At 42.4% G+C, this 24,403-nt stretch overlaps 1 long non-coding RNA gene across 1 annotated transcript in view; it reads right to left on the reverse strand.

Annotated features, from left to right (window-relative positions):
• LOC134173471 (uncharacterized) overlaps positions 1–11,282 on the reverse strand; it is a 28,548-nt gene extending 17,266 nt beyond the window's left edge. The window contains exons 1-2 of the long non-coding RNA XR_009968269.1: positions 6,399–11,282; positions 3,999–6,037 (exon numbers count right to left, since the gene is read on the reverse strand). This is a non-coding gene — a long non-coding RNA (uncharacterized LOC134173471). The remainder of the gene's footprint in view (positions 1–3,998; positions 6,038–6,398) is intronic.
• Between the last annotated feature and the right edge of the window lie 13,121 nt (positions 11,283–24,403).

Genomic DNA, 24,403 nt, shown 5'->3' on the forward strand with positions numbered 1-24,403 from the left:
CAGCAGAAAGCTTAGATACAGCAGTTTGATAACTTGATGCCTAAAAGTAGTGTCCTTTGCTCCTAGTCAGAACCTTCCTATAGGTCTGATTTGCAAAGATGCTGACTGTTTGTTAGTCTTCACAGAAATCCACAGGAGCTGAGAAACACTGAGCTGGGTCAAAAAACAAGCCCCTTGCCTGAGTGCCTCAGTCCAGTGTGAAAATCTAACTCATGGTGTCTCTGAAATTTCTGTCTTAAATTTGCTTTCAAATGTCTGCTATGTTAACTCTAGCTTTGGTGGAAATCAGCAGATTCAGGGATTTCTTATTGGCTTGAGATACACTGTAAAGTCCATTTCCAGCAGCTGAAGAAGGGGCTAGGATTTCTTGCAGTGTGGAAGCCAGGGTGTGACAGTACAAATTCAGGCTAATGGAGCCAATCCTGTTCAAATTTCAAACATTTTCCACCCCTTGGAACAACTGTTGCTTTAGACAACATGATAGAAGAAAACTGGGACTCCACTGTCATTCTCAAACAAAGAGCATATTCATTAGGGAAACCACCCCCTCCAAAGCACTTACACTGGCATATGTTTCCTACAGACAGCAAGGGCTTCAAATCATATCATATGTTACTCATTTACATATCACATTAACTAGTGAAGACAGCAGAAATCTAATGTTACTTCCTAACCAGCTCAGGATCTCTCTGCAGCTTATTAGTCACCTCTTGCCTCAGAGGACTTGTGCTGTGCTGTATGGTTGCAGTTAAGTCACCAGATGGTGTGGAGTCAGCATGCTAGCTTTTTACACCCAAAGTCCATTCTTTTTCTTTTAAGCCACAGGTTGTTTTATGAAAATCCAGCTAAATGAGGAAGAAAGGACTCTCAGTTTGGGAGAGCCATGCATATGGTGGGTGCATGCATCCAGTGGTGAGGATGGTGCCACCAAGCACCTGCAATCGATGGTGCTGCTTGTTGTCCATGTGGATGGGCCAGCAGGGGAAAGAGCTCACAAACAGATGCCCCAACAGCACAGAACTGTGCGTAACCTGAAGGGAAATGCATCTCACCACTTACCTTACTAACACTCCAGGGGCTGCACAACTCAACTACCCAAGTGTTGAAACTGTGGCCAGTAAAAAAATGTCAGTTATTTAATAATAGTGGAGCAGCTCAAAGTGGCCCCAGAAACCAGTAACATAAATTTTAAGGAGTCAGATCTTTCAAGGGAGCCCACTGATTTCTTTTCTTTAGAGGCTTCTAGGAAGCTTTAATTTCTTTGCCCCATGGAAAAGAGTTGTCATGAGCAATAGTTCACCCTTTAATGTGGCACACTGTTGATTTCATTTAAACCACTTAGCAACCCTGCTTAAGGCATCTGGTTGTGTAACCAACCTTCCACTGGTGTTCCCAATCTCCAGAATTCATATGCTGGTGTGCCAGCACACTGAATGGCTTACCAGCTCCATAAGTTCTGCATTCACAATGCCTGAAAGACAAGACATTTCTGAAGCTCGCCAAGTAGACTTGTTTCAAGATCACTGTATTCTAGTAGTGGGTTTAGGATATATGTCAATAGCTTTTGTTTAGTGCAGTTTAGTTCGACCATTGTATATGTGATTGATGCATCAGAAAGTAACTTTGGGAGAGCTGAAGCAGAGCCATTTAAAGCTTCCATTTTGGAAGCATTAAAATAGGTGATTATTCTTGTGAGAGCCTCTGGGTTTCCTTGGGCATGTAATTTTTTCAGGACCTTTCAGGATCTTCCTTTTTTCAGGATCTCAGTATGGAGTGGAAGCTTGCAACTTCACCTGGAGCTCCACATCACAAAATGGGCTGTGGTGTAGCCAACAGCATTAGCAAGGAGTGACACACAGATGAAGAGTAAAATACCCTGGCAAAGGTTTTCAGGGAAGTTTATACAAGCTGTGCCTAATTAAACTTAGTTTAAGGTCACTGCTATTAGCCTCTAACTTTATCAAGAAAATTATTTAAAAAAGGGTTCTTGGATAAAAAAGCTTTGTTTTTTTTCAGCAATAATCTGTTTTCTGTGTTGGATTTTAAATTAAAACCTTTGCATTGTAGTTTTTCCACTTACAAGTGGATTATTGCCACTTAAAACAATGAGAGGCAATTGTTATCCTTGTGTTACAGAAGGATCCGAAAAAAATGCAAAAGCAATAGAAATATGCCAACTTTTGTTTACACATGTGTGCATATCAATGGTTTCTGGTGCAGGCACATGAGAGGAGGGCTGAGAAGAAAGTGCCGGCATGATGGATTGCATTTTCCTGTTCATGGTCATCTGTCTATGTGACATACATACAACAGTACATATGGTTAGCATAGCCTTCCTAACTCAGTATATTTCACACATAGCCACCTCAAAATCAAAGCTATAGCTCCTTGCACTTGTTTATTTTACTGGGGTAATATACAGGGAAAGGTGACTGAAAGAAAACAAAATGCATAATACCAGAGAATTCCATTTTTAGTCAAAAACTTAGCAAAACCAGACAAAGTTTTCTGGGGCACAGAGAAGATGAGGGAGTACTGCGGCCGTCTCACCCTTTTCCCATGGATGCTGCCATCTCCGTCATCAATCCTTCACTTCTTACCTATTTTTGGAAACTGTTCTCACACTAAATTTCCAGAAGTTTTTTCAGCTGGGTTAGAATGAATGCAAACTGAATTAGGTGCAACATCTTGTCTTTTATGTGGGTAATATATTTGAAGAGAGGACTGTTTAAACCTTTTGTCTTGCACAGAATGAAGCACATTGCCCCTGCTACACAACCTGCCCATGAATAACCACAGTCTTTCAAGGCTACTTTGTCCCCTTCTTCCAGCATGTTTTTCAGGTTTATATATCTTTTCTCAGAACTGCAGGAAGTATTGAAATAACTTTGAGAGATGCCTTTTTGATAGTCTTTCTGCTCCAATGCAAGAAAAAAAAAAACAAAACAAAGTAGGGAAAAAAAAAAAAGAGAAAGATTGATCTGGGAATTTTGCTCCTTAAGTTTTTGGATTTAGAAGTAGAGCTCTTGTAGTTACAAGATCTCTTTCAGGCTCTTAGGTTTCTTGAAACACAGCGGCCTTGTTTTGATACAGGAGAACTCGGACACTCGGATGGTTGTTGCATTATACATTACCACTGTTGATCCTATATTAGCATCATGTGGTGGACATGTCTCATTTAGAGAGACACTCAGTTTTCAGTGGATATCATTCTGACTCTGGGAAACATGGCAGTCTGGCAGTGTTAAATTACACCCAATATCAGAATCTGGTCACTGTCTCCAAAATACACCTTTGTTTAGTTCATTTACCAGAAAGCAGAAGACAAAAGATTTTTGTTCTCAGAGTCCTTGGGTCCACAGATGTCTGGTTTGCCCCAGTACACACAAAAAAGTTTTTTCCCATATCGCCTTCTACATTTAATTTTAATTTAGTTTAAATTAAATTAATTTAGAATGGATTTAATAAATTCTTTTTTTAAATTTATTACTTTTTTAAAAGGTCACTTGCCATCTGTTATCAACGAGTATGTTAGACCCAAAACATAGCTCTTTTTTCATATGCAGTATGAAGAATAATAACTATTTTAAGAATAAAACTGATACTCAAGCAAAATTCTGTTATACAATACTCCCCTGTCGGGGAAAGAAAATAAGCCATAACCACGGCCTATCCGCTTACTTTTTCCATTTCTAGTCTCCTTCTGTCTAAGGAACATTGTCAACATTTTGCAAAGAGAACCAAGTGCCAGAGAAAGAGTAAGAGGAATTTGATGGCTACCGTTCCAGCAACATGTTTTCCTGTCCAGTTCTCCCCAGCCATTTGATTCAGCTCTGCCTGGGAGTTCAGTGCCTGCCACCCTGCACCTGCAGTGCCTGGGACTCCCATTTCCCAGGATGCTCAGTATGATAGCAGGGATCTGTCCTACCTCTTCCTCAATGTGCTTCATTCAGAACCTCACTAGGCATGTTTGGCTGCGGCTTTGAGTTCATGCATACCTTCACTGCAGATGTCTCCCACTCAAGTGCGCTGGCAGCATTAGCTCTCCCAAACTTTGCAGGCTGTTGTCTTGTCTTCTTTAAAAAAGGGATGTCAGATTATTTTCACAGCCTGTCTTCTATGTCCCTTCCTTGTTCCCTTTCACTTACAAATACAGGAGACATGCTTTAGGCAAGAGTGCTAAAGCTGCAAGCTGGAAGGTAATTCTGGAGACTATTTGAGGAGGGTGCAGGGCTTTTACCCCACTGTCATGGGAATATGCCGTGCAGCTGATCACAACCAAGCAGATTTGATCAGCAAGCTCTTACCAAGCTGTTCAGCAGCTCTCCACAGACTCCGGGCTGCTTATAGACATTAAAAGGGGTTGGACTGTTAATGGGCAATACAAATGAAAGTGCTTGTATTATTTCAAAATGTGTTTCTGCACTTGGTGCACCTTATACTAAGAAACACAGCTGCAAAAGTCTTCTTCCCCTGTGTGATCTGCAGAAAGGTTAGAAACCATCGTTACGCGTGTACTAAAGCTTCATCTCTTTCCCCAGTGAGGGCACCACAGGCTCCCAGCCCTGGGGCACAGGGCCTCCTGCACTCCTGCCCCTACACTGGCCAATGGAGCAGCTCCAAGCCAGGGCAAGCTCTTTCTTCCTGCGGATTTGTGGCAGGAGGATGTGCTGTTCTTGTACTCCAAGAGGCTTGGGATGCAGATCTGCCCAGAATGCGGTGCTCAGGTGGCCAGGTTGGAAAATGTCCCACCTGCTTGTGGGTAACTCACAAAGGAAGAAGGAAGAGAAAGAAAGTTGCTGAATAAAGTCTTCCTCTCAGATAGGTTTCCCAGCCCCAATCATAATCTTTCCTCACCCAGAATTTGTTGCCATTACTAAAATAACCAAGCCATGAGTGCAGTGCATGTGGGAAGAGCAGACTCATCCCATGGAGAGAGGACAAGTGAGCACCCCAAGGCCCTGCAGCAGAAGCATACATCTCTTAGTGCAGACAGCATCTGCTTTGAGGCCTCAGCCTCTCAAGACAGTCTGATAGGAAAAAGGTCCTCAGATCCCCTCCCAGAACTAACCAAAGAAAACACACATAATTAAATTAAGGCACTTTGTTTTTGTATCAGTACAATTTATAAAGATACCAGTGTGACAGTTTCTAGGCACAGATATAGCCTTCATATTTTTCCTGGATGTAGCGCATTGTTTTCTCAGCCAGAAAGCTGGGCTAGGAAGACTCTTGGGCACAAAGCAAAGCTCCAGGCCATCTTCCTTGGTAAAAAGAAGGGTGGTATTTGCCCCTAAATTGTGTTTCTATCTAATTAAATTCAGGAAGAGTGCCTTGTTTAACCAAAGCCAGTCACATGGAAGTATTTGGAGCAGGGAATTCTGATATCTGATACAAAAGTTCACACCAGCTGTCATGCCTTTTAAAGATGATAAAATGTTCAATCAAGCCATAAGTTGGATCGTTACTTTTTTGACAGCCTATTTCCTGTATTCAGCGTCTCCAGTTGTAACAGGGGATATTTTCAGTACAGAGCCAATTCATTTTGGGTGTAGGCAATTTTATGAGTGCTGTTATATGCTGACAAGTTGAGAGCAGATGTATCTCTGTCGCCAATTGCAGACGACCAAGACACTTGGGAGTCATTGCTGTGGTGGCAGAGTTTGTTAGCAAAGGTCTCCATACCTCGTGCCCTGATAGCATAAAGGGTTCTTCCATTCCCACATTTTTCCCAGTTAACACTGAGCACTGTCTTTTTCTGTCCCCTGTGCTCCCCAGTTGCCTTTTATTTTCTTCCCTTGGAGAAGACATGAACATGAAGAACAAAAATCAAGCAATAACTTCCTTACCAGTTTCAGATCGATGAAGGATGGGGACGTCCATCAAAGACCAGCAAGTGGGGGAAGAAGGTGGACTGAAGCCTGTGGGGTGCAAGCATAGAACATGTCCAAGTGAGGAGACATAGGTATAAAAAGCATGCAAAGTACTGATGGACAAACAGGTTACCCTGAAGTTTTCTCTCTAGATCCATGGTCCCCTAAAAGGAAGGAGAGTTTTTCTTTCAGGTAAACAGCTCAGGATCTACAGGCAGCATTTCTCTGAGCTTCCCACACTCTGCATGACATTTGGCATCAAAAATGGTGAAGAACTAGAAAAAGAACTAGAAAAGTTCCAGCTTTCCAGTGCCTTGGAAGAAGGCGGTTGCTGCTAGCTGATTTGTCCATCCTGTACCATAAGATGACCCTGGGGACTGCGAAGCACGCTCTCCAATGACTCTTTCTCCTGTGGAAAGGCTACTATAGTTGCCATGCAAAAGCAGCATCTCTGAGCCCAGTAATCACCCATGTGAAGCAGGAGGAGCAGCACAGCACTGGGACTGGGGGGGACATCCACATTACCTCAAAGCCCTGGAAGCCTCAAGCCAACATGGTGCAGGTGCCTCCAGAGGCTGCCCGTCTCCAAGAGAAGGCAGACTTTCCTCCCAGGCATGCAGGGAATGAGGTGTCCCCTTGCCCTCAGAAAGAGAAACATCCATTTTCCTGAAAGACAGATGCTTGAGCATTATCTGGTGAGTGCAAGCAGCTGCCAGCTGAAGTGCTGAGTCTGAGCCTGGACTGACAGCAGAAATGGCCTTGGCTGACGGCAGAATTATTGCTGATGTTATTTATGAGTTACCATCTTTGATGCTTAACAGACCCGGACATGCTGTAAATTAAATTATTATTTGTTGATGGATTCATAAAATGCAGTCATTGTCAGTTGGAGATTATAGCAATAACCCACAACAAATGGGATTTGGCTTTAGTTTTTAATTTAGGGGCAGACTGCCATGCCCTTGTTCACAATGAAATAGTGACTTACTTTACAAAGATTATGTGCTTTTATTAGCACAAAGGGTGTTTGGAGTGGAGGCCTTGCACTCAGCCTGGCCTTGATATTTACTGAAAATAGAACTATTTCATGTAGTTCTTGAAATATCAGCAACTAGGAAATTGTGCTTGATTTCTTCTGCTACAGATAAGGAGGTGATCCAGTTGGTATTCGGGCTGGTTAAGGTTAATGTTATTGGTTGAACTGAGACCGTGAGTCTGCCAGATGCCCTGTCTATATGACCTTAAGAAAAAAAAGGGCAGCGAGAGTTATTTTGAGACAGCCAGCTTTCTCATACAGTTGAACTGGAGGATCCCAACAAACGTATTTCGCTTAATTTACAGCCTCCTACGCTTGCCCATCAGAGCATACTGTGATATCCTTTTGCTGTAGGAGTGTGTTGAACTTAATCTAATTATTTTTTCCTGAGTTGAGAAACTAAGAAAAATAACTCAGGTACAGGTTTTATGTGTAATGTTTTCTTAATCTTATGGACTGACTTAGGCATATTATTCATACAATTGTAGCCACTAAAAAACTAAGGTCGCACTGAAAAAACTAAGGACCAGATGTGGAAGAGAGAACCAACACAGTTTTCTTCTTAGACTAGTTTGTCTTCTTGTCATCGACCCACTGGAAGCCACTGGGTTAACTAAGGAAAAAAAGAACCTTCTAAGAGCAAAGTCCCAGTGATCTCAGATCAAATTTACATGGAGAAAAAAAGCAGAGCATTTGACTTTCCTCTAGAGTTCAACATCACACGCATGCAATCATCCATCTGTTTCGTTAACTAGCTTTTAGCTAGGAAAACATGAGCAGTGAAGTGAATTTTATCAAAGACCACAGGAGGACTACAAAATGTTGTGTACCAAACAGTAAATATTTGTTTCAGTATTACAATATATGCTTACAAGATCAAAAGAGAATAGTGACCAAGGCCCAGAGTATTGATGTGAAATACAATTTTGCCTGCATACTGGCTTGGTACTTTGGCCATAGGCCAGAGAAGGAGCAATGCTAGAGAGTAAAACTTTCAATACCCTCTGAAAACAAAACTGTTCAAATGAGTGTCTAGTACACCCACCTAACTTACGAAGCGCCCAGAAGTTTTAACAGCTATGACCCTGAGCCTTCCTGGGGCAGCATGCTGTTTGCTTAAGCCATGAGTCCAGAGACATTAGTTTAGGAATAAACTTAATACAGATGAGACATTGGTTTTATTGTGGAAACATATTGCATTAGGAAAGGAAAGGTAGATTAAGGTCTTTATGCCTCTTGAGCTTCATATATAGGCATACAGGGTGGGCCTTTGGCTTGAGACTATTTTCTCCTCCCTACATACTCTCTCTATGCCACTGTTAATCCAGAGTTAGTGAAGAGTTATTGTCCATCTGAGTGGTTGTAACCTCTTGCATTAAGACCATATCTGAAAGCCTTATAAAAATATCACATTGCACGCCCACCTAATATCTTGATCCTAAAAGGCTCCCATTTGTGGAACTTGAAATTCATTTAAAAGTCAATACATCCTCATTTATATCCTTAGTTGTTGAGAAAGAGATGTGTGAGGCATTCTGGGTTTTTGATGTTTTTTTGGTTTTATTCATTTTACTGGGATCATAATGAAACACATCACTAAAGTATCCCATCCATCACATCATCACCAAAGTATTCATTTGGTCTTCTCCAACTGGGATTAAATTTTTAATACGGAATTTGTACCTATGTAAAGATAAACTCTTAAGCTCAGCATGTGATTTTTTCTCTGTGTTTCCAAAGAACTGAAAATATGATTCATTTTTTCTGGTTCTTGCAGATAATTTGATACAGAGTATTTTAGGAAATTTCCTTTGTATTTACATTTTGGCACGAGTACATCACATTGTTACATTGTTCACAGCATTTCTATTGTCACTGCCAACTTCTTTTGGAGAAAATCAAAGAAAAGCTGAGACAAGATATATCAAGCCACAGCCATTTGGGTGCCTAGTATTTTATTGCTCCCTTCTTTCTTACTGGTTTCCAGTTCTCAATCTTGTCATTTAGTGCTTCTAAATAAACTATTTTCTTGATTGTTTAGCAAATAATTTTATAAACAGAGCTGTTTGAGCAGACTCTTCTTCATGTTAAACAAGTTAAAACACTCTACAAAGCCATATCGTGGTTGCCTGATGTTTGGAAGATTTCCAAATCTGATGATTGGAAGATGTTTATGATGGTACATTCTAAAAAGAGAAATGAGGCAACTTTTACTGAGCTTTCTTAAAAACAAAGGACACTCATAATGTAGCCATTTGGGGAATCTAAGACTTTGATTGTTGAAGCCTTCTGCCTCTAAAGAGACTCACAAGAAATAAATGCACTTGCCCTTGCACATTTATTTTTTCCAAATGGTCTTACCTATAATTATGTGGGGGCTCCTTCTCTGAAGACATTTGAAGCCCATCTGCATGCTTTCCTGTGTAGCCTGCTCAAAATGTCCCTGCCTTGGCCTAGATGGGGTTGAACTAAATGATCTCTAGAGGTCTCTTCCAACCCTAATGATTCTGTGATTTTAGCAGAATAGAAAAATCCCTACAGTGAGGGCATCTCTTCAGAAATCTAGAGTGATCCAACCTAGGAGCTTGAATTTGCTCCTTACCACCACCTCCTTTGCACCCCCTTTTCCACATCGTGGTCCTGTGGCGAAAAAGGCTAGCTCAGATATTTCTCTGCATTATGAAGGCTTTCTGCCTCTGACTCCCCACAGGCTCACAAAAGGTTCAGACATGCAGGGTAATTTTGGGTCAGTGACCCAGTAGAGAATCAAAAAACTTTTGCCATCAGGCAAGTGCTATCATGGATCTGCTGGTTTATTTTTCCCTAAAAGTCAGGAGGGCACCACCAGGTATAGCCAGTGCTTCTTGATAGCATTTCAACAGTGGATGCAAGCTAGCTTCAGGTGTTAAATAAATAAGACTAAATTGAACACAATTTGGAATGTGGGCAAAGCTTTCTTTTCAATCAAGCTGTTCATGAAGTCTACATAAATAGTCCCCTAAGGACCTCATTAGGCATTATTCCATTTTAAAAGTTATTCCAATACTATCTTTTTTTCATTTATTTCCCCCTGGAGACTGGATGATACAGTTTATTTAGCACACAACATTTTTTTTTGTTTTATTTTCTTTTTCTGTGTTTTTTTTCCTTGTTTCCATTTCATTATATGCCTTTATTTAACTACAGATTTAGTTCTAGTCAGACTCAATTAAGGTCTTTTTTTGGTTGTTGTTATTTAAAATCTTTATCTTACACTATTGGCCATCACAATCTCATCTACTCTCTTATGAGTCATTTTTCATGACATGCAGGGCAGTTCCGCAGCACTTCGCCATGCAGCAGAGCACAGTCCACCCTTGCTAAAGGCCCCTGGGGTCAATAGGGATTTCCATATACCTCAGACTGGAAAATAGGCCTGAATGGAAGGGTGAATCCTTGGGGATTTTAATCTCTCTGAAGGTTTATGCCACATTTCTTCAAAACAGTTTGTATGGGCCTAATCCTGTCTACATTCTGGAGAGCACTTCAGCATATGCTTAGCTGGAAGCATGTGCTCAGGGCCATTAAAGTTAATGATGCTTAGGCAGATTTCAAAGTTAACTGCGTGTTAAGGGTCTCTCTGCAGCGATGGTTTCCAACGGTTTGCCTGGAAGAAACTCCATAAAATATAGCTGGATTGAACTGCATAGTGTTTTCACTGTGGCAAATCTGTCTGCCATGAAAACATGAATGGGGAAGTGTAAAATTCTATACTAAATACTGCGAGAAGAATGATTTATACACAGCATTAAAAAAATATTGTTGCAATAGAACAGATTACCATAAGCTCTCTGGGGAGACACTGCGCTTTCCTTGGGTTTTGCACAGTGCCTGGCAGACTACAGATGCCAGAGTTAGCAAATAGCTATTAATAATAATAAAATACTTCTACTGACAGAGCAGACGTCAGTTCTTTGTATCGACCACATGTGTCAGACAAATACATATCAGACAGATAAATATAAACCTGCTTGAATTAACTCTTTGTGAGTTAGTAATTTTTTCTTAAAATGGGACTGGCTCTATTTTGTGTCTTTTTCCACCCCTTACTCCGTCTCACTTCAGTTTAAATCCTTTTGTCAGCCATCTGCCTGAGTCAAATCAACCAGCATAAGTACAAGATCATCAACCATCCTTATTTCGATATAGGAATGATAGCAGAGCACAAGCTGTTGACAATTAATGGCTCTGTACCTCACATCTGACTTCTTCACAGCATAATTCTTAGACCTTTATTCATTAGAGCTCAGAATGTCTTGTTGCACGTTAATTGCTTCACTGCCCAGCCATGAGACATGCTGAGAGGTGCACCCTTTCAGGGAAAGGGCATGTGCTTTCAGATTAATGCTGCCAAATTCAGGTGAAAAAGGCAAATTTTTCCAAGCTGCCAACTGCAGCAAGAGTGTTGCACTGGGTATCGCAAGGGTGTGATAACAAGGCTGTAGATATCAAAACCTAACACAATGAAAATGCACTATCATGAGGTTTAGGGTAGAAACACGAAGTGAAAGCAAGCTGACTTGTTATGAGATACAAACAACTCCTTTTCTAACTCTTTGTTCTTCTGCTACCAATTGTTCCCAGCATGACCAACGCGTGCACCAGCCCGGACCCTGTGAAATGCCTCTGTGAGGCAGTGAGGCAGCAGCACTGCAGCACATGGTGTGGACACCTTGACTTCGACAAGACTGAAGCTTCTGCAAGACAGAAAATCCATGTCTCATGCCTGCAGTCCCAGCTGGGCTCTCTTTGTTCCTGTTCTGATTTTAGCACATCCAAAGCACAACGCATGTTTTCAAGCTACTTTTTCCACAGCCACAAGGGCTAGGAACTCGCTTTTAAAAAAATAAATAAATATGAAAGCTAAGATTCCAACCTAATCAAAGCACTCTGGAGGCTCAGACAATAAAAATAACAAGGGAAGTTATGAGAGCCGCCAATGCAGCCAGCATCGCACTTGTGCCCCCGCCACCTCTAGCTGCCTGAAGAGGCAGGCGCTGAGTTTGTCAGGCATTCAGGCTTCTTGAGAGCCCAAAAAAGCTCACATGTTTTGAGGAACACAGGATTATTTTGACAAGAGCTGCCAGAAACTAAAAGGTTCATACATGCGAGGAAGACTGACTCTTCTATTTACAATGAACCGGCCTGGCGGCTCCCAGCCCAGCTCCTAAGGGCTCTCCAGGGCAAAGGCAAAAAGATGTTTTTTTGGAAGCGTCCATGCTCTCCTGCTGCCTCCTCCAGGCAGCTGTCCTATATTTCCTTGATGGGACCCTCCCAGACGAAGCAATATCCCTGGCCAGAAGTCAGGCACCTAGTGGTACCTTGGGGACCTGCCACTAATGGTGCACACCCACCCATCACTTCCCATCCACAGACACTCCCACAGCTCCCAGCCCATCACTTCTCTCCTCAAAACGGCACACAGATGTCCTGCCCGCGTTGCTGGCATTGCAAGAGGGAGAGGTTTCAGGAGAACAAGCCCTGCCTGCACAAGGCAGGGGTGTAAGCTGCGAGAAAGGAGCAAGGCTCCTCCTTCACAAGTGAACTTGGACCATCACACTTTGCATTCTGCCATCTACACCAACTTTAAAAGCCGTTTCACAAATAAGTACATTAGTATGTGGAAAATTGTCCTTAACAGAGTGTGTAAAGGGTTTTGGCACAGAAAAGGTGTGTGATAAAGTGCATTCCAAACCCCAGCCCTGAATTAGGTATTGAAGAGTGTTCTCCAATGGGGAAAAAGGGTAAAGGATAAAAGGATGAAGCAAAAAGAAAAGAACTGAAGCAATTGGCAAAGGCACAGATGAATCATGAAACTCTAAATAGAGCTGCCAAAGTTCCAAAAACACTCTTAGGTACAATTTACTAAACCAACCAAGTAAGAGACGCTCGTAAGTTATGGATGTATGCAGATGTTGGTGGACTCCAGAATTAACTTTAAGCCTATTAAAACTTTAAACACTCAGTGTGCTTGACTGTCAACAAAGGTTTTAAATAGTGTTGCAGTTTGCAGATCACCAGGGATTCAGCTTTCTCGACTGAACACCTTCATGCTGGAGGCTCAAGGGCTGCAGTCCACTATGCTTTAGTGGGATGCAAACATCAAAAAATGTGGAACCTCCAAATAAGTGAATTCATGGAAAGGTCCAGCAGAGTGACTGAAGCCATGGCATGTCACAGATTTGAGATCAAGAGCCTTCCATGAACATTAAGATGTTAAATGGTAATATTTACATCTTGGCATCTGCTGAGTTATTTGGTGAATCATGAGGTACCTCAGTAGGGCACAGTCTGGGGAACGCCCCCCTTTCCTGCTCTCTGCATGGAAAAGGCTTAAACTTTTAGTACAAAAAGATTGAGTCTCTCCTAATGATGTGCTTAGACACCCAATCTTATGTTGAAGCCACTTCTGCTGTATCGACAGCCCCAGTTTCACCTGAGGTATCTCTATTTTGGGACGGTCTCTGAAGAGGATGAAATGACGAGAGGACTAACTTACAAAACACAAGCTTTTTTATGATGGAAAAATCTTGCTTAGAGCATAAAAAAATATGGACTATCGTCTATTCCACTAAATAGAATTCCAGCCTTAATATCAAGGACCATTTCAGAAAGGAAGGTGCACAACAGATCAGATCTATTTTTTAGTGGGCACAAGCAGAGAGGTCCAGTGCTTATTTATACAGCCGAAGCTACTGGATGTTGGCTATTCTGCCAAGGCTGTCTCTGTCCTAAAGACAAAAAAAGGAGAATTAATGCAGATATAGCATTGCCTATTTTTTAATGAAGTCCACTCATGCTCTTGGGAGAGGGTGAAGCAGGAATCCTCATCCTCTGCTGATCTTAGGTTCCAAACCTTTTTTTTGCCATCTGAACTTATTAAAATCCTTTATACACTTATAAATTCTTCTGTGGTACATGATATGTTTAAAGCCAAAATAATAAGAGAACGAGAGTGTTTCTGCCCAGAGATCCTTAAAAATTGAATGCAAATTTCCTGATAAAAATCCCAAAGAATCACAACATAGTCTAGTGTCCTATAAATTATGCTAAATCAAATAAATCAGACTATATCATCCCTAGTGGCTCCTACACAGTCTTTAAATATATTACCCACTCCTCATCAGTCCATTCCACTCAATAACCAGCTCTGTCTTCGGTCCCCAGGCCTGCTTTAATTTGAGCAGTATATTAGCCTTTGCAGTATAAAGGAGAAAGAAACCTCAAGAAGAAGGTAGGCCAGCTTACAGATGAATCTCCTGTGGCAGCTCACTTGGACATGTAGGACGGATAGATATTCTGAGCAGTTTGCGTTCCAAATGCAACCAGGGCAATAAATCCTTCCCTGGCAGGCCAGTCAGCAGCTGAGAGCCCAAGCGGTCCCTGCCTCTGCCTTCCCCCAGTCTTCACCCCCTCATCCCTCCTAAATACAAAGGCTTGAAGCCTCTCTACCTTCATTCAGAGGGCATGTTTCGTGGCAGACCTGGTAAGAGCAGAATCAGAAGCTCAGCCTCAAGGGAAGGAGATCTCCCCTGGTGGGTCTCCCATTGTTGGGTGGCCATGACCATCCTTGCATGGGAGGTGGCACTGGGCAGAGCCAGAGCCTGAAGCTGCCATCCTCCTAAATGAACCCCCAGGGCCATGCCAGGGCACGTGGTAAAGAGAATGGACCTGAGCATCACCTCCCTTAAGCTGCTCCTGGGAGGCTGAAGAGGGCAACCAGAGGTAGCCAGCCAAGAACCTGCTCCTTCCTAAGGTGTCTTAAAAGCAGGGAGATGAAACCAGGGTACAGGCTAGTGTACAATGTGCCTGAGATACAGGGCCACAAGCTGAAGGATTCTGGTGCTGAGCCAAGGCTTTGCTCGGCCTTCCCCCGAGAAAAGAGCAAACGGCCTTGTGTCTAGCATCGTAAAACATATGGTAGGGCTATCAGGAAGGAGACTGCTGAGGATACAGTTTAACAGAGCTGCTGGGACTTCTATTTTATTGCATTTATTTTCACAAATCATAATAATAAAGAAAGGAAAAGTTGGAGTCCACTCAATTGAGTTAATGCTTTCGGAATTTTATTAATCAACGTCTCAGCATTCATAAAAAAATGACGCCTTTTAAAACCAGTGGAGAGGAACTTTTCCAAATACTTCCAATCAAAAGAAATTATTTTAAAACTCACATTACATGTATTTTTAAACCAGCCCCTTGGGGAGATGGGTGTGAACTCTGAATTATCCCAATTAACTTCAGTGCCAGACATCAAGGCCAAAAAATGCAAAGTCAGCTCTAAGCTTTCTGAGTCGGTTGCTGAGGGTGTTACAATGCCAGTAAAGCAGCGACCATGTGCAGCAGAGGTTTTTCATGCCCTGTGCCTGTGTCTCTCCTGAAGCACCACTAAGAGCTCCAGCAACACAGAGCACGGGGCATGACAAAGAGAAAAAAGGCACAGCCTTTGATAGCCCTGATACTGACTAAATAAAATCTGCCTAGTAGGGAGAAAATAGAAACCAAATTATTTTCATGCCCATAAAAAGTTGTTTACTGACCAAACAAATGCGTTCCTTTTGTCTGGGTACATGGTTAGCATTCACTTAAGGGTACTAATTTCAGTGCTGAATTTAGACACTGTATTTCATGCCCACGGCAGGGCTGGATACCCACGTTTTCACTGTGAGTCTGAGTAAGTGAGGGGGCAGCACATTAAAAGTGATTCCCCCTGGGTCTTGTCTTCTATAACTCCAAATGCCAGATAATACACCATGTCCTGTTATTTACTTTGGAGATTGAAAATAAATAGTAGAAACATCTAAACTTAGAGCAGCAAAGCTAAAGCCTAGGGTCATGGAGGAGTCTCCTCCAGTGGGAGATCTGGGGGAAAAGCAGTCTTTACCCTAGTAAATGCTAGTTTCATCTCAGAAGCTGTTTCCCCACCTCTTCTTCCAAAGCTTAATTTCTCCTTTCTTTTTTTCAGCCTCTCTTTTCTTGCTATCTGACTGCTTTGCTTCTTCCCTAAGAGGTTCAGTCTCCTCCTCATCCCATGCTCATTTTTCCTCCTGCAATATCTGCTTGGCCCCACTACCTCAACCAAGGGAACGCATGAGAATTCAGACTATCCTTCTCCAGGAAGGTGCAGCATCACTGCCTCTCCCACTGCTTGGAAGGGCAGCACAAGAAGGAAGGTAATAATAATGAAATAGATGTGAAGAAAAAGATTTGGTGGACCTGCCCCAAGTTCTTAGTGTTGTGGAACGCAGCTCAACCAGACAGGTGAAAGCTGCTCGTATCTGTTGTGTAGGGAGCGCAACACAGGTCTGATCATGATGAAGAGGATTTTTGGTGAACAAGACAGTTGTTCTCATTGGAACATGATGCCTTCAAAGAACAAAATACTGCAAGAGAAACATCTTGCAGCAGCCCTCAGCAAGGTCCTGCCTTCCAGTGGTGCAGCTCCCTCTGTAGGAGAGCTGGCTCTGCGTGACTGCACTCTTCTGAGACACTTCCAGCAGGTCGGGTCCTACAGAAACCAGCCAGCCATTCTGTGCACTGACCCTGTTTGTCTTGTGAAATCAAATGATGAAAGAGAGGATTTGACAGAGGTGAGTGGTTGTCATTAACCCCATGAGATATGGGAGCTTTTTTCTGACTATGAATGGAAGAATAACGTTCAGAAACTATTAAGGTTCTTCATTCAAACAGACACTATTGAGCACTATTAATGCCACAAAGGTTTATTTAACCAGAAGACAGTGAGGGTCTAGGAGTGAATAAACACAGAGTTTTAAAGTTTTCAAGGATGCTAAGTTAAATTTAAAATAATACTCTATGAAGGCAAACTGTGTGCTGCTCACAGAAGTCCATTGTGAGCAGAAATGTTCATGTGAGCAAATGTTACTGTGCAATGCTTGAGCTTTAACACTGTGCAAAACACAGTCCAAGAGCCACTCAGCTACACAGAGCAAAAGGCAAGGTTTTACCAAAAGCCCGTGTTCTTCAAAACAAGTTTTAGTGTGACAGGCAAGACTTGGTGGCATACTGTCTGCAACAGCAGCCAAGTAGCCCATGATCCTTGAAGGGCCAGGTTTCTGTCAACCATATTGAGCCAGTTCTCAAATCCACTTTGAGAAGGGAACTTCCAGTTGGAGTGAGTGGGAACCTACTCGTTTGGCAGCTGGTGCTGTTCAAGTAAGTGTCTGGTAGTGAGGAATTCAATAATTCAAGAAGTTGTTGGATTTTAACCAGATCCCATTGACTCATCTCAAATTATTCAGCAGACTGCAGTATTTACAGAACAGTGTTTTAAGAAAATTATGCAAACTATATGTCCTTGTCAGATAAATTATTCACAGAGAGTAATATGACCCTGCCTCTGTTCATAAATATAGCTCCCAACCCAGTTATTTCTCCTGTTGTCTAACTACTGCTTCGGTTAGCTCAGGCTGTGGATAAACTCTAGGCTTCAACAAAAATAATGCAGCCATTTCAGTTGACTTATGTCTGCAATGCCACATCTCCTTTGCCGCTGAGACTCAGAGTGCTTTACAAAAAAAAACCTGTTACCTTCATTTTATGGATAAGACAGTAGAGCCATGGTAAAGGTAGTGTCCTATCCAAAGATAAACGGTGGTTACCGATAGAGCCAGAAGCACAATCAAAGATGCTCAGTCCTGTACTGAAATTCATACTTTTCTTTTTAAGATGTGTCTGGCAGCTCTGTTGCTTTGTCAAATGCCTCTGTATTTTCAGATAGCTGAGCTACTGTTAAGCTGTCAGTATGGGACTAAAGTCCCACAGAAGGACGCTTAAGGATCCCAGCACACTCTGAGACTGAAGCTCTTGATGCTTTGGCCATCCCAGAAAGCTCGAGATCCCATGTGAAGAAATTCAGATCAGAGAAGCCCACAGAGCCTGAACCCCTTAGGAGCTGTACATGGAGACTCCTTTGCTGTGGTATATAACAGAAACCAAGCAGACACCTGGCATCTAGAAAAAGAGATCAGATCCATCATAAGCTTTCCTTGGAGTGTTCAAGCTCTAGACTAGAGTAGTGCCAGAAAGAGTAACATTAACATTACAAGGAAACCCACAGAAAACAGGGTGTTAATGGCTAAAATACAAGTCTTACCAAATTGAGGAAGGAGAAGCATGGAAGCTGAGAGAGAGCAGAAGAAGCTGTAAGTGCATAGTCTATGCAGATGGGTAGAAATGCAGCCAAACCTTAAAAAGTCTCATTTATGTACATCATTGAAAGAATGTAACATGGAAAAATGGAATTTTACCCTCCAAGGGGAAAAGTCTTTGGAGAGGTGGTTGATGCCAAATGTTTTTGCTGTGCTTGATATGAGGTTTTGGCAGGTACCACTACACAAATGGAGCACACATTTGTGCTCATTTAACAAAGGAAAAGACACCTCTTCTCCATGTGGATTGGAAATCAAATGGCTTTGATGACTGAATGAATGCATTATGGTTTTGACAGCGTAAAGTGTACAAAGGTTTACAGAAATAAAGTTTTAATCAGAAGGAAAATAACAGGGATGGAGGCTCTGCGCAAGACAGAAAAAAAACCAAACCCAAACCAAAAAAACAGAGTGCTGACCTAAATCTGAAAAATTGAAAATACATTTTGTATGTAAGAGAAATAATGTTCCTAGGAGAAAAATAAATACAGAAAAATGGCCAGGAGGTGCCAGGACTAAGACTCTAGGAACTCTGGCAGAGACAGGTGCAAGAAGGACAAGCATCCCTCAAAATACTGAGTGAGAACAGGAAATTCATGCTTAATCCAGCTACTTGACCTGAGAGCCTGAAAGGTGTGCAGATGACGGCAGTATTAAAATGTCTGAGGTAGCTAATCAGAGTACTGCACTGAAGAATTTCAGCCTTGAGCCACTAAAACTGTGAGTAAAAAGCTGAGAAGTCCTTAGACTCTTCCATGAAGGGTATTGGTGAGATCCTCCTAAAAGCATGAGTTTATGTCTCATGGATGCTAATAAAAATGTCAGTATGTTGTAACAGAGAACAAGGTTTTGACTATGGTATTTGGGTGTCAAAGGTTTTATGTCTTCAGCTACTGGAGGCTTGTAATAGCTGGAAAGAACATGATGTCACTACTGCTATTGAAAAGATCATGACAAACTTGCCCTGGGAACAGTGGAGTTTGTTTTTTTTTTTTTTGTTATTAAGGGAAAATATTTGGATATCTAATAAAAACATAGAAGAGAGTTCATAGTCAAAAACACAGCCTCTAGATCAACAATCTAGAGGATTAGCAGGGGATAGCACCAGTAAACAAGGGCTGCTTTGCGCTCTACCTGTACTCACTGTGGCACTCATCATGTAAAGGTACCTGACCACAAGCTGCACCAGTGATCTGGAGCTTGAAACATAAAGCAGTGAAGTCCCAGACACACAGCTGCAGGCCCCCTTTATAGCACCATATTGGGCCAGTGAGTGAAGCTGCCAATGTAATAAGGCACCTATTGGCAAAGGAGGGAGAGAGGTCATCAGATCTATATGAAGTACTTTTAAATTATGAAATAACAAGGACGACATATGGGTTGTCAGCAGCAGACATATTTTAAAAAAAAACAAAACAAGAAATTGAGATTGCCAATGCTATAAGAAAGTGAGCTCAGGGATGTCAGGGACTTGCTGGTGCATAGAGAAATATTTAAGGATGAGACAAATATAAAACACAATGGAGCATCCTGAAAGCTGCTGCCATGTACTGGAATTAGATGAAGCTGTAGATGTGTCCATATGGGAAACTGCACTTAATCCAGACCTGCAGGAGGAAGATGAGGAGTGTGTCTACAGTATTTTTGACCAGAAAGGCTACCTGCAGCAGCCTGAGCTCCCCACAGCACTGAATGGTTTTGCTTCTGCTCAGTGCTTATAAAGCTGCTGCCCTCTCTGTGGACAGAAATAGCCAGAGCCTCAGATGTAAGCTGGATGATCATGGTTACTTTGATTAACAATCAAATTATAAGCTTTTCATATGCTTTCTAAATGCCACTAGTGCAATGAAGCTTAGCTCGGAAAGACAAGGTAGGGAACTGTGTATTTGTAAGTCTCTGACAACCTGGTTGGACTTACCATTGTGTTACACAATAGTGGGCATTTAAAAGCCAGGCACTAAAGGAAATCTGCTCTCCCAAACTTCATGGCCTTCAGGGCTTTCTGACCAAACACAGAAATGCCAACTGAATTATAGGAAACTTCTGTTATTGTGCAGTCCGTGCACATACTTCTGAGGTCTGCTTGGTTCTCTCTGTTCTCCCTAAAGGGAAGGCTGCAATACATTCAAAAGACAGATGCCCTTTGAGAAAAGACAACGCCCAGACACAGTACAGCTGTTTCTTCATGCAGATATCCCACCAAATACGCAGATCCCTAAACATTAAAGGAACATTAAATATCTCCAGATCTGGCCTGATCCGGTCAGAGGAAGTCTCCAGCTCCTTTATGGCAGGTAATCACTGAAAGTTTGTTACTTGCTGCTACAGAAAAATACTCCCACAGATTTAAGTTTTCTTTGACAGGACAGTTGATGTTTCCATCACTGAAACATCAGTTGAGGTTTCAACATAGCTGAAGTTTCTGTCACTGAAAGACATGTCTCTGAATTCAGAGTTTCCTGCAGATATTTGTGAAGCTAAAAAGCTCTCTCCCTCTATCACACAGGAGTGGGATGTTTGAAGGTCTGTTTCCCACAGATGCCACCACTCTTGCAGTGCACACACACATGGAAGTGAAGCAGCTCCTGTTTTCCTTTGCACAAACAGCAAAGTATGAGAGAAAAAGGAGTCCTGGAGGATTATGAGGGTTTCACATGGGTGATCTGAAACCACAGATGAGCTTTCTTGGTTGAAAGAACAAAAATAATTATTTCCTATTTGCAGTTGCTCTGAGGGAAATTGTAGCATGGGAGCAACTGTACCTGAAGCCATAGCAGACAGTAGTGCTGTGATTAGAAAGGGGTAATGTGTTACCATGCATGGGGAGTCATGAGTGGGCACAGATCAAGTATTCCCTTTTCCTTCCTCTCCATTTCCCTTCTTCTCCAGTCAGCCCCTCCTTGAGAAAACAAGATAATGTGCAGAAAGAAAGATACATTTCCACCCCTTTGTTTGAATAAAATAGCACTTTTCTATCCTTTGAAATATGGATTTGTTCCACAGAGTCCCTGGAGACTCAGCACCAGAAAATACCACCCCATGGTGACAGCTAATGGCTTGTGTCTTGTGCCGTACCCATCTGCTGGGCTCTAGCCTACAATGACACTTCATGTGCGGGCAAAGGCAGCAAGACCGCTCTCCACAAGTGGATAGCAGCTTTATTCCTGTAAGAAATGCCATTTAAAGCAATGTTAAAGGCAACTTTCTGGTAGCTAGTTTGTGTGAGTATAAAAAATATAATAAACCAAATAAAATTCTTGGTGTCCAGCAAAGTTACTGGATCTCAGACTTGCTGGCATTTGCTTTTGGACTGGAGAGAGAAATATCTGTAAAGTTTCCATTGATCTATAAAGCAGAAACATCTGCTGGTAGTGCTGTCCCAGGCCGTCTTTGACTGCAGTCAGCAGGAGGCGGGCCTGCGGTTAATAAGCTTTCTCTCTCCCTTCCACAGTAGATGTCATTGCAATGAGTATGAAGCACAATAAGAAAGTTTACAGGATACGGGCTAACTCAGCCAGAAAATACAAAACACAAACATGGAAAAAAAGCATCACTGAGAAGACTGTCAACAGCTTTCATATTAGTGATGTACTCCTGCCAAAGTGAAAACAACCACTGGACCAGCTACCCCAAAACAGCCCTGGGACTGGCCTCTGTTAAAAATGCCGTAAGGACCATTTTAAGGCTCTCTTCTGCAATCCTATATAAAAGCGCTTGCAAGGCTGGGATTTAATCAGTAAAAGGCTGTCCTCTCTGGCAGGATTTTCAGGGAGTTTAATTTGATTTGTAGTGTAGCTTATGCCATATACCCACACTGAGTTTTTTCATTTCCTCCATGATGCTAATTGGTACACACTTCCAATGTGGCTAAAGCATCCCACAGGTACCAAGGGAGTGGAAATTCCCCTGCTCAGAGATGAACCTGGGATTCACTACTGACAGCAACATTAAAAAAGTTGAGTAAAGTCTGTGCTTTCTTGAGCAAAGTTTGTGTCCACCACAGGCTGCTTTTCACAAGATTGCTGGTTGTTTCCACCTGCAGAAAACTTTGGTGGGAAGGCTCCAGCATTTCACCTAGACACCTCCCTAGTAAGGCCACTTCCCCACCACTCTGCCATGCCACATGCTGCAGCCTCCTGCACTGATGAGTACCTACTGCTTTACTTCCCCTGCCTTTGGGAAAACAGAGGGGCAAAGAGGGTCTGTCCTCTGCACCTGCAGAGCCAAAAACACCCTGGAACAGCTTGTGAAAAATGATTTTTGTGCACTGGAGGGACTTGCTAATACAGCCCTCCTGCTGGCACATCCTCCTGTCTGCCAAAATTGAGGCGGGTGCTCAGTGCTTGGGGAGGGCTTGGTTTGAACAAGTTCCCCCAGGACAAACACCCCAACTGCGTCATGGCCAGTGCTGCTGCCCCCAAAGACTGCCAGGACATCCTGAGACTCTGCCTCCCCCAATGCTCTGATCCCTCTAGGTCCTTAACAGCCTCTGGGTAAGTGTCAAGCAAATGTCACTGCTACAGGCACAGCCAGTGCTTCTGTGAGGCTTAGCATCATTTTGCTTCTCCTGGGGAACCAAAAGTTAGCTGGTACAGAGAACAGCCTTTTTAATAGCAGGAACAAGACTCTTCTGATTATAGCATGTCACTCTGTCATCACCCTATCATTTCTCTGCTGCACACACCACTTGTTCTAACTTTAATGGTGTTACACTTACCAAGGTTATAATTACACATTATGGTGCGGCTTTCCTACACTGAAAAAGGACTAAACATACAATTACACAGCTCATAAATAGAAGGACGCCGTACTACTGCACTAGCACACATAGCCACATAAACCCTTTAATTTTGGTTTCAAATAGATTATAGACATTTTACAAGGATGCTATCCCGACTGTGGTAATTGTTAGCACCACCTCTTGGTGAAAACCTTCAACTGCACCCGACTTTTCCGAGTAATGCCTCTCTTTACAGGGGTGAAGACCACGGCTCCTGAAAAGCCAGTCATTAACTAGAAAAGAATAATGAAAAAAGGATTTCCTGGTTGTTTGTTATTATTGTTGTTACAAATATTTGAAGATAAATATCTGAGCCTACGTGTACCTCCTTAAACCATTTTAGGATTTAGAAACACTTACTGCCCCCTAATAGTCAAAGACACGGTCAAATGAAAAAGCATGTGTGCCAAATTCAGTGACCCCTTGAAACTTTAACATTACAGCTAAAGAGAAAAACATATGGAAAATACAAATGCCTCGACAACGATAAATACTAAGCCTAACTGCCACTGTGACAAAATGAGACCTAAGTGCTTTCCTCTAAAATCACCCCTCATTTTGGTCATAAATACTAATCAAAGGGGATCGGAGGGCAAACTAATCACATCTCCAATCCCCAGAGGGTTTCTGAGAGCAACACGTTGTTGTGAGAAGTCAGGATGCAACTACACTCTACCAAGAGGATCTCCCACACATTCACAGATTCTCAGCACTCGGTAGTTCAGTTAAAATAAAAGCATACTGAATGGTTGTGGCCTTTCTTAGCCACTCCCTTGTCTAAAAGTATTCATTTAAAGCCACTCACATCTGAGATTTTATGACCACACAAAACTTTATTCCTCAAACTGTCTTGCCAAGAACACCACGTACATCCCACCATATGCGTTCACAGCAGGGTCCTTGCTGTCGTGGGGCCACCAACAGCATCAGCTGCGAGGCACTGACCCTGATGATCAGCTCCACCAGGACTGTGCTGGGGTCATGGAGGATGAACTGGTGTGAGGGGAGGGGCAGAGGCTGTAAGGCACAGGGGCAGAGCGGCTCAGAGCACCCTGAGCTCCCGTCCTGAAGGACAACACCAAGATTTCTGGCAAAGGAAAGCCTTTTCGCCTGAAGTCTTTTAGTGAAAAGCCCCAGGGCAGGCCAGGTAGAGGTATCTGACAACAATCTCAAATGACAACTCCAGCCATCCTATGTCTGCATGCCTAACATCCATTTATTTCATAGGACTGATGCAGATGGTTAAATTTCGTTGTTTATCAAGTGACCACATTGGCTAAACATTGAGCTATATGTTCACATGCACAGATTTAGTCCCTGTCATAAGAGTGATGCGACATCTAAGATTTTGTAGCTTTCCCTGTGATTTCTAGTATCGTATTCCTGTATGTTTTACACCATTAGGGAAATTCCCATATCTTACATTTGCTACTTGGCTACAGTAACTTCATGTTTCTCTCTCTTGGTTCCTGCAACAAAAGCTGTAGGCTCACACAGGCATAAT

Source organism: Pezoporus occidentalis, unplaced genomic scaffold, assembly GCF_034315485.1.
Source record: "Pezoporus occidentalis ecotype Australia unplaced genomic scaffold, CSIRO_AGI_Poc_V1 ctg53, whole genome shotgun sequence".
NCBI lineage: Eukaryota > Metazoa > Chordata > Aves > Psittaciformes > Psittacidae > Pezoporus > Pezoporus occidentalis.